The sequence below is a fragment of the Oryza sativa genome, chromosome 11, assembly GCF_034140825.1.
Source record: "Oryza sativa Japonica Group chromosome 11, ASM3414082v1".
Classification (NCBI taxonomy): Eukaryota; Viridiplantae; Streptophyta; class Magnoliopsida; order Poales; family Poaceae; genus Oryza; species Oryza sativa.
In genome coordinates, this window is record NC_089045.1 from 12,706,487 (window position 1) to 12,714,312 (window position 7,826).

Here is a 7,826-nt window from a genome sequence, read left to right on the forward strand (position 1 = left end):
AACAACTGCTCCCCAATCGCCCCACCAATCCAGCGGCGGTGACTTTCTTCTTTAGCTTTCTCCCCTCATTATTTATTACTAGAGGGTTGGGCGCGCCAATGGCGCGCCGCCTGGGGACCCTGGGCGAAGCAGCAAGGATGTGCACAGGCATAACCAACCATTTTAAAGAGGCAAAGGCAGTAAATACAGGACAGTATGTATAGCTAATGATCCCAAAAAGGTAATAAGCATCGAGGGAAGGATACCGGGACTCTACAGCTAAGGCAGTGAATAGTGCATACATAGGCATGGAGGTTAATCGGTGTCTGCATCAGTAGCTACATATGGAAGTGCCATAATAGAGTGATAAGTGCAGTGCCCACAGCGTGTCTATAGTGCACAGGGGTAACGATTATAACATGGGCAGTATATTACATAAACAGCAGACTGTATGGAGACACCGAGCTTTGCCGCTAACAAAAGAATGAGATCAGACTACATTGATAGCATATTCAGAAGATATCGACGGTTGCTCCTCGATGGGTAGTCTTAAAAATGGAAAATGCATACTGTGTGGAGCTTTATGCCATTGTTGAGGGCGAAATTTGTCCATCCGTTTTTTAGGTTGCAACGATGGTCTGTCGATCTGTGAAGGATCATGCTGGTTGAAGGGCTCCCAGTATCTGCGCTTCGATATCATCTGCAAACTTGGGTTTGGTGTTCGCTGCAAGAAAGTATTCTATAAGCATTTTCAATGCGTATGAAAGAAACCAGCTATTAATACTATAGAAAATGACAATGTGGAATGGTTCGATTTGTAGAAGTGCCTCTGGTATTTCTTGTATGGTGTATCTTAACATGGAGTGAGAATAGATGCATCAGCGCTAAAATAAGAAGGTAAATATATTTGGGGCAATTGTGTTTCTGCCCTTGCTTTACATCTCAATTGTGATTTTACCCCTGGTTTTTAGGGTTTGTGATTTTGCCCCTGCTTTTTTGAAACGAAGCAGCCGTCTGCCCCTGGTTTGGACGGTTGTTTGGTGGGCCCGGGATTTCCGAATTAAACGAAGAAAGAAAATGCTATTATAATTTGTGAATGACTATTCTACCCTTCTTCAATGAAACAACCAAATCCCCAAACCTTCTGTCCTCCCGATCCAATCGAGAACCCTAGTTCCTGGGTTGTAAGCGGTGGCGGCGGCGGCTTACGCGACAGGCGGCGGCGTGCGGCAGGGAGGAGCGGCGGCTCGGGCGAGCGCGCGGGGGAGTCCGGCGCGGGCAGGCGCGGCGCGGCGGCCCCGAGGAGCGGCGGCTCTGTCGGCGCGGCGGCCCCGCTTCGGCGCGGCGGCCCCGCGGAGCGGCGGCTCCGTCGGCGCGGCGGCCCCGCGGAGCGGCGGCTCCGTCGGCGCGGCGGCCCCGCGGAGCGGCGGCTCCGTCGGCACTGCGGCGCGGCGTGCAAGCGCAGGGAACGGCGGCTCCGTCGGCGCGTCGGCGCGTCGGCGCGGCGGCTCCGTCGGCGCGGCGGCCCCGCGGAGCGGCGGCTCCGTCGGCACTGCGGCGCGGCGTGCAAGCGCAGGGAACGGCGGCTCCGTCGGCGCGTCGGCGCGTCGGCGCGGCGGCTCCGTCGGCGCGGCCCCGCGGCGTTGCACGCGCAGGAGACGCGGCGGCCGGCGGCCCCGCGGCTGAGGAGTGGCGGCTCCGTAGGCGTGGCCACGTGGTGTTGCACGTGCAGGGAGACGCCACGGCCGGCGGCGCCGCAGCCAGCGAGCTAGCCAGCGCTGTTCAGAATTGTGCTACTTTGTGATGCTAGCACATGTTATATGTGATATGTTGGAAGTATCTATTGAAATTGTGTCGAAATTATTGCTGAAATTTTGTCCTTGATAGTGTGCTATTATCTTCTATAATTTGTGTTCAAATTATTGATGAATTTCTGTCAAAATTGTCAAAAATATTGTGTTTTGACATCGTTTTGTTCAAATTATTGCGAAAATTCTATCAAAATATTGTGTTCTGTCAACTTTTACAAAATTTGTGAACATTTAGGTCCCATATGAAATTTGATCAAAATTAACTTGAAACATGCATCCTGTGCAAGCCAAAACATGTCCAGGGGTATATTTGTCCATTCACCACACATTTAACACCGTTACCATCAGTTAACAGACTAGGGGTAGGCAGCTGCTTCGTTTCAAAAAAGTAGGGGCAAAATCACAAACCCTAAAAACCAGGGGTAAAATCACAATTGAGATGTAAAGTAAGGGCAGAAACACAATTGCCCCAATATATTTTAGGCGGTAGTGTGCTTAGGTCCTGAAGATAGGACCAAAATTAATGCGAGTGGATCAGTTGTGGAGCGGTGTGGTTCAAAGTAAGAACAGTAACATAGGCTGATGACCGGTGTTATAATAAACGCAAATTTGTTTATTGATCCACATGATGAAGATCAGCTAAGGTGCCTAGAGCATTACACAGATGGAAAGATAGCCATCTGATCGAATCAAAGGCGGAGCATACATGCATAGACAGGTATAGAACTGCAGAAGTGGTATGATAGGTTGATCTGTACGATTAAAAGATAGCGTTGTTGCGTGGCGTCATGTTATTCGCACGAACCGAAATTTCGTTAGGATTAAAAGAGGAGCGTAATTGAAAGTAAAGACATGGATAGTGAGTTGACCTGATTTGTTGATCCTGTGATTGATAGGAGACGATGACTCTGGACCATGACTGGATGAATGGCCTGAAATAGAAATATGGAGCATGCTAGTAAGTAAAGTGTTATCCTAAATGATACGGAGTATGGTGTAACTAATGGAATAGATGAGTTCCTAGCTAACTGGTTCAAGATTACAATCATATTATTTCTGATGAAAGGTGTTTGTGTGATACGAATACCTTTGCTGTTTTGGTGTATAGACCTTTTTGCTTTGAACCTGAGGTGTTCTTCTGATGAAGCAGGCATGGGAAGCTTGGGAACTCCATGCTTGTCAAGTATGAGGAGATCAAGTGTTGATGGAGAAGAAACACTGAATCTAATACATTGTCCAACGCGTAAGCCAGTAAGCTCAACAAATTTTTTCCAACCTTTGCAGATATAGAATGACTGGCCTCTTTTTTCGAGCCTAACATTCACTGGTTTGTTATGGCGTGTGACCAAGGTTAAATATTTTCCATGGTATCCATTGCAGCTGGCTACAATCTCAGGTGGGAGAGCCTATAAAAAATTCCCCCATCAGTAACAGATAGGATATTACGTTGATGCAGGCTTGGAAGGTATTTGTGTGTACTTACAAAATCTTCTTCATCTAACTGGGTGAATCTCAGCATAGCAGATGTTCGAGCCATCATAGAGAAGCTGGAATATAGGTTGTTTGTATGTCAGTGGTTGAACAAAGCTTTGCTCTTTTAGAATGGAGACAGATCTAAAATCAGAGGTGGTATTACTGTAGGTGCATATAAAAACCAATTGTTTTTGGTGAAAGCAAAATATGTACAACGTAAGATAGTAAGCTATATGATAAGACGATAAAAGAGTGGTTTCTAGTGTTCTAATAAGATATAGTAAGAATATAACAAGATGATAATGGTAGGAATAAAATTACACAATAAAGAGGAGCAAATAATGGTGCACAATAAATACAGCATTTAATATTGCCTTTTAAAGAAATATGGAATTTTTTTGTATTCGGAACTGTTTTCTATTCCTAAAGAGATATGGCAACATTTAGTATTTACCACTGTGATGGTATAATACCAGCAGTGCAGGTGCAGAAGGTATTCCCAAATGCTGATGGAGTGGAAACTATAGTGTTGCATGGATCCATGAGCATCCATGCAACTCTATCCACCTAAAATGGAACACATGATCTAAAAGTAGGCTGAGGGCTATAAACTGTACTTCATAGTGGACTAATATAGCTTCTGTGTGTGAGCAAGGCCACATCAATTATTGTTACTGCTGTACCATCGGTATAAAATTAGAAGTTTGCATGGATCATTTTGAAATCAAATAACTTTCTAGCCTTCTCAAACTCGGTTCCATGAAAGCTCAAAAGAAAGGAAGAGTGTATCTAACTGTATATGCACAATTTAGGAAATTAGCTAGGAAACACAAAGGGACCGAAAAAATGTACAGCTGATTCCATATAAAAATATAGATATATGGGTACATCACCTGGTAGAGAAAGACGTGCGCGCAGCGATTCCAAGGCCCGAGAATAGAAGTTGTTTTACATCCTGTGCCATAAAAAGCAAAAGTTGTAATTTACCCGTAAATTAAAAGGCAAGAATACAAAAGAGGAAAAAGAAGAATAACAAACTATAGTTGCGTTAACATCAGAGACTATGAGGTAGGGTTCTCATCTATAGCTCTGATCCGAGAATGGTGGATCTGTAAGTGAGAAAAGAAAAGAGAGGTATTGCAGAGATAGCTAAAGAAGCGATCTATTAGGGTTGACTACTGATTTTGGCCGTGCTGCTATGGGTATTGTGGCTCTAAGGAAAATAAAACGATGGATCCGCGCGGACAGATCTGCTGACACAGCGACGGTGCTCAGGAATGCCTCGTCTCCCAATCCTACGCGTTGCTGCCCCGTTCTTGATATCATCCTTCTCCTACCCTCTGTTTTCCCTAGCACTGAGGCCACGCGCCGCTGGTCCGCGCATTCGCCTCACGCTGGCGTGGTCATTGCCGTTGCCGTGGTCGCGTCCACCTCCGCTGCGGCGGCCGCATCTACCTGCCCTAAAAAACCCTAGCTGGGACCGTCCATTACCCTGCTAAGGGATAAGTTTACGTGATTCCCTAAACATGTGCGGTCTATCTTGTAGAAAGATCCATGAGGCATCTCGTTGTTTACCATGTTTAAACTAACCTTTACGGCTTTACCTTGACAACAGGCTTTGCAAATGGTTTTGAATAGCAGCCATCAGGTGGGTGACCTTGTTAAGAATCGAAGCCATAACTGAAAATGATTGAATTCATAACTGGACTGCATCTTCTAGTTCCCGGAATAAGAAGTGACAACCAGCCAGAATGCTACGTTTCTGAAAAAATTCAAGCAACTCATCAGAATCCTTATAATTTAGTTTCCCTTGTTCAGCCTCTATCCTGTACCACTTTAGTTCGATTTCAAATACAGCCCTATTGGAGTTTTTCACGAAGAAATCAGCAAGAAGGGAGGAATATACCTGATAATATCATCTAGCAGATTAAGATGATTGCAGACATAATATGGGCCTATTCCGTGTTTATTGTTTCTGTACAACACGAAATCAGTCTACTATCTAAACCAAAGAAACTATAGACATGTTTTACATTGAGGCTCCAAACCTGTAGTTGGTATCAGCATGGCAACATAGGCTTCCCATTCACAGTATGTACATTAACAGGAAGAGGCAACAGGAAAGGAAGTTACCATTTTATAAGAAATCTCAGCTATCTTATCCATAGGCTTTCTGAGATTCGATTTATATATACTTAATATATGAGACATGTTAATCAATTGCAACAAAGAGAAACATTATGCTGCCTGAAAAATTGAAAAAGGGTATAAGGTATACACTAAGAAAAACAAATGGTAACCATAAATGAGACTCCTTAAATAGAAACTTAAAGTACCTCCCAAGAGCTGCTGAATTTACCTTGGTTAATAGGGGTCTGACATAATTATCTGCTGCCTCCTGAAATTTCTCTCCTCCCAGGAAATCAAGGGGCATGCGCTGTTGCAATTAGAGACAATTTTAGATCCACAGCTTCTACAGTGCATGCCCCACTCACCATATATATGGATAGACAACTTGGGATTCAGCAAAATAGTATTGCAATATAGAATAAATAAATACCACATATATCAAGATACTGTTGTGTGCCCGGAGAGCTCAACAATTTAACATGAAGGAACAAAGAAAAAATAAAAACAGTTTGAGGTAGTTTACCTTAACAGCAGATGACCAACCATATTCTTTTTTAAGTGAGATATACAATGTGCATAATCGGTCAACATTAGTGCAATATTGACCATTCTCTGAGTATAGACCAAGGCACTTTTGAACAGCTATGAAATACCTGTGTAAAACCAGTGAAAATAAATTAACTCCTAGAGTATTATCAAGAAGGGGTACAATGTAAGTCAGAAGAGTGCTATATACGCAACCCCTGAATAGAAGGGAATTCCAAAATTGAGTTGATATTAGCATCTCATATGCCAGTGTCCTGCAATTGTTCTGCAACAGCTACACTCTACCTAAATGTTCTCATGAAGCCGCCATGTTTTCTAGCTTCTGCATCTATAGCTCTACCAAGTATCTCACCAGATGTTGAACTGTCAAATAAGATTATCGAATATCCCACCAGATGTTGCATCTATAGCTGCTAACATCTATAGCTCTATCACTGATGGTGTCGAGCTGACAAATAATTGATTAATGAAAATTTCAGATTTAGTGAGCTGAAGCTATTGCTATGCTATATTGCTGAATAATAATGGTAAGTTGGTTAGATAAACTCTCCCTTTACTATTATCCACAATAGATTGCCCAAAATGTTTTCTTGTACTAACCTATAACCAATAAGAAATGATAATTCATTTTTCTTCCTCAAACCCTCTTCTCTCACCTTTTGTAAACACGGTAACAATGTCATGTAACATGTTTTTTCTCTGCCAACAAAGATCACTATGCAAAAGAATGACACCTCGAGAAAGCGGTGCGATAATGATTTCCTTGAGCTTGGCTGCTAACATCTCCTCCCTGGAAAGCCTGGGACTACAGCAGCTCGAGCAAGAGGCTGGCCATCCAGGAATCAACACATGCTCACATAAGCCACTGGCAGTGTTGCTTCCATTTTGTTCTAGGACTACTACATGCTTACAGGAGCATAGAGCCCTGATAACTTGGCAAAGACGAACCAGAATTTTAAACAGTTAGAAAATGTCATACAACATAAGACAATATGCACAATTTATCTTATGAATACTGAACATGTGTACCTAATTGAAGAAATGGCACAAAGAAAATGTCACAACCTTTTTGCTGTGATGGAGGAGGTTCTTGAGTATTCCAAGCAGCTGCATGATGATGTTCAGTATTCATACGATAAATTCAACCTTTGAAAGTAAGGGCCCCTTCCACATCTGTTGCGGGGAAGGGAGGCAACAGATTGGCCGAAGGACGCCTTGCACCGTGGATCTGCTCCATGGGAAGGAAGAGACGGCGGCGACCAGAGGATGCCCGACGGCGCGGCAGCGGGGGAAGCTAGACCGAGAAGAGTGAAGACGTGTTCACGTGCACAGACGGATTGTGCGATGGCGGCCAGAGGCCCAGAGATGGGGGAGTAAGAGGAGGCGGCGGCGGATGTGAGGGCCTGTCGGCCTGGTCAAGCCCTCACACCGACTGCATGGAGGTCGGATCCGCACGCGGCGGCGGTGCTCCGTGATGGCGACGGCAGCGGGGGACGGCGGTGCTCGGCGACGGCGGAGCGAGGCGAAAAGGCGGAAGTGGCGTTGCTCAGCGACGGCGACGGCGGTGGTGGTGGCGGAGGTGGCGGTGCCGCGAAGGGGAGGCGGAGGCGGAGGCAGAAGCGCGGCGCGAGCCGACGGGGACGACGATGGCGACGGAGCAAGGGGAAGGCGGCGGCGGCGGAGGTGGACGGGGCCGCGGCGGCGCAGGTGGACGCGCCCGCGGCGGCGGTGGCGCGAGCGGGAGATGGTGAGGAAGAGGGTGAGGGAGAGACGAGAGGGAGAAGGGGGCGGCGGCGGATAGGGTTTGGTTAGGGACTTAGTGGGCGTCATTTTTCGGAAAACCCTCTATTCTTAACACTTTTTATATCGAGGTCCCTATTCGCGATT

The 7,826-nt window shown here is 45.5% G+C and overlaps 1 non-coding gene across 25 annotated transcripts; it reads right to left on the reverse strand.

The window, feature by feature from the left end:
* Positions 1 to 259: 259 nt before the first annotated feature.
* Positions 260 to 7,711, reverse strand: LOC107279824 (uncharacterized). 25 transcript variants are annotated; one of them, XR_010737449.1, is made up of 12 exons: positions 7,005 to 7,711; positions 6,674 to 6,864; positions 5,917 to 6,046; positions 5,623 to 5,700; positions 5,397 to 5,510; positions 5,170 to 5,238; positions 4,868 to 5,025; positions 4,157 to 4,218; positions 3,274 to 3,337; positions 2,878 to 3,196; positions 2,660 to 2,722; positions 260 to 703 (listed from the first exon to the last, which is right to left on the reverse strand). It is a non-coding gene; the product is annotated as an uncharacterized protein (transcript). The 25 variants fall into 25 exon arrangements; XR_010737457.1 differs by having other exon boundaries at positions 4,854 to 5,025; positions 5,312 to 5,510; XR_010737454.1 differs by having other exon boundaries at positions 5,600 to 5,700.
* Positions 7,712 to 7,826: the final 115 nt, after the last annotated feature.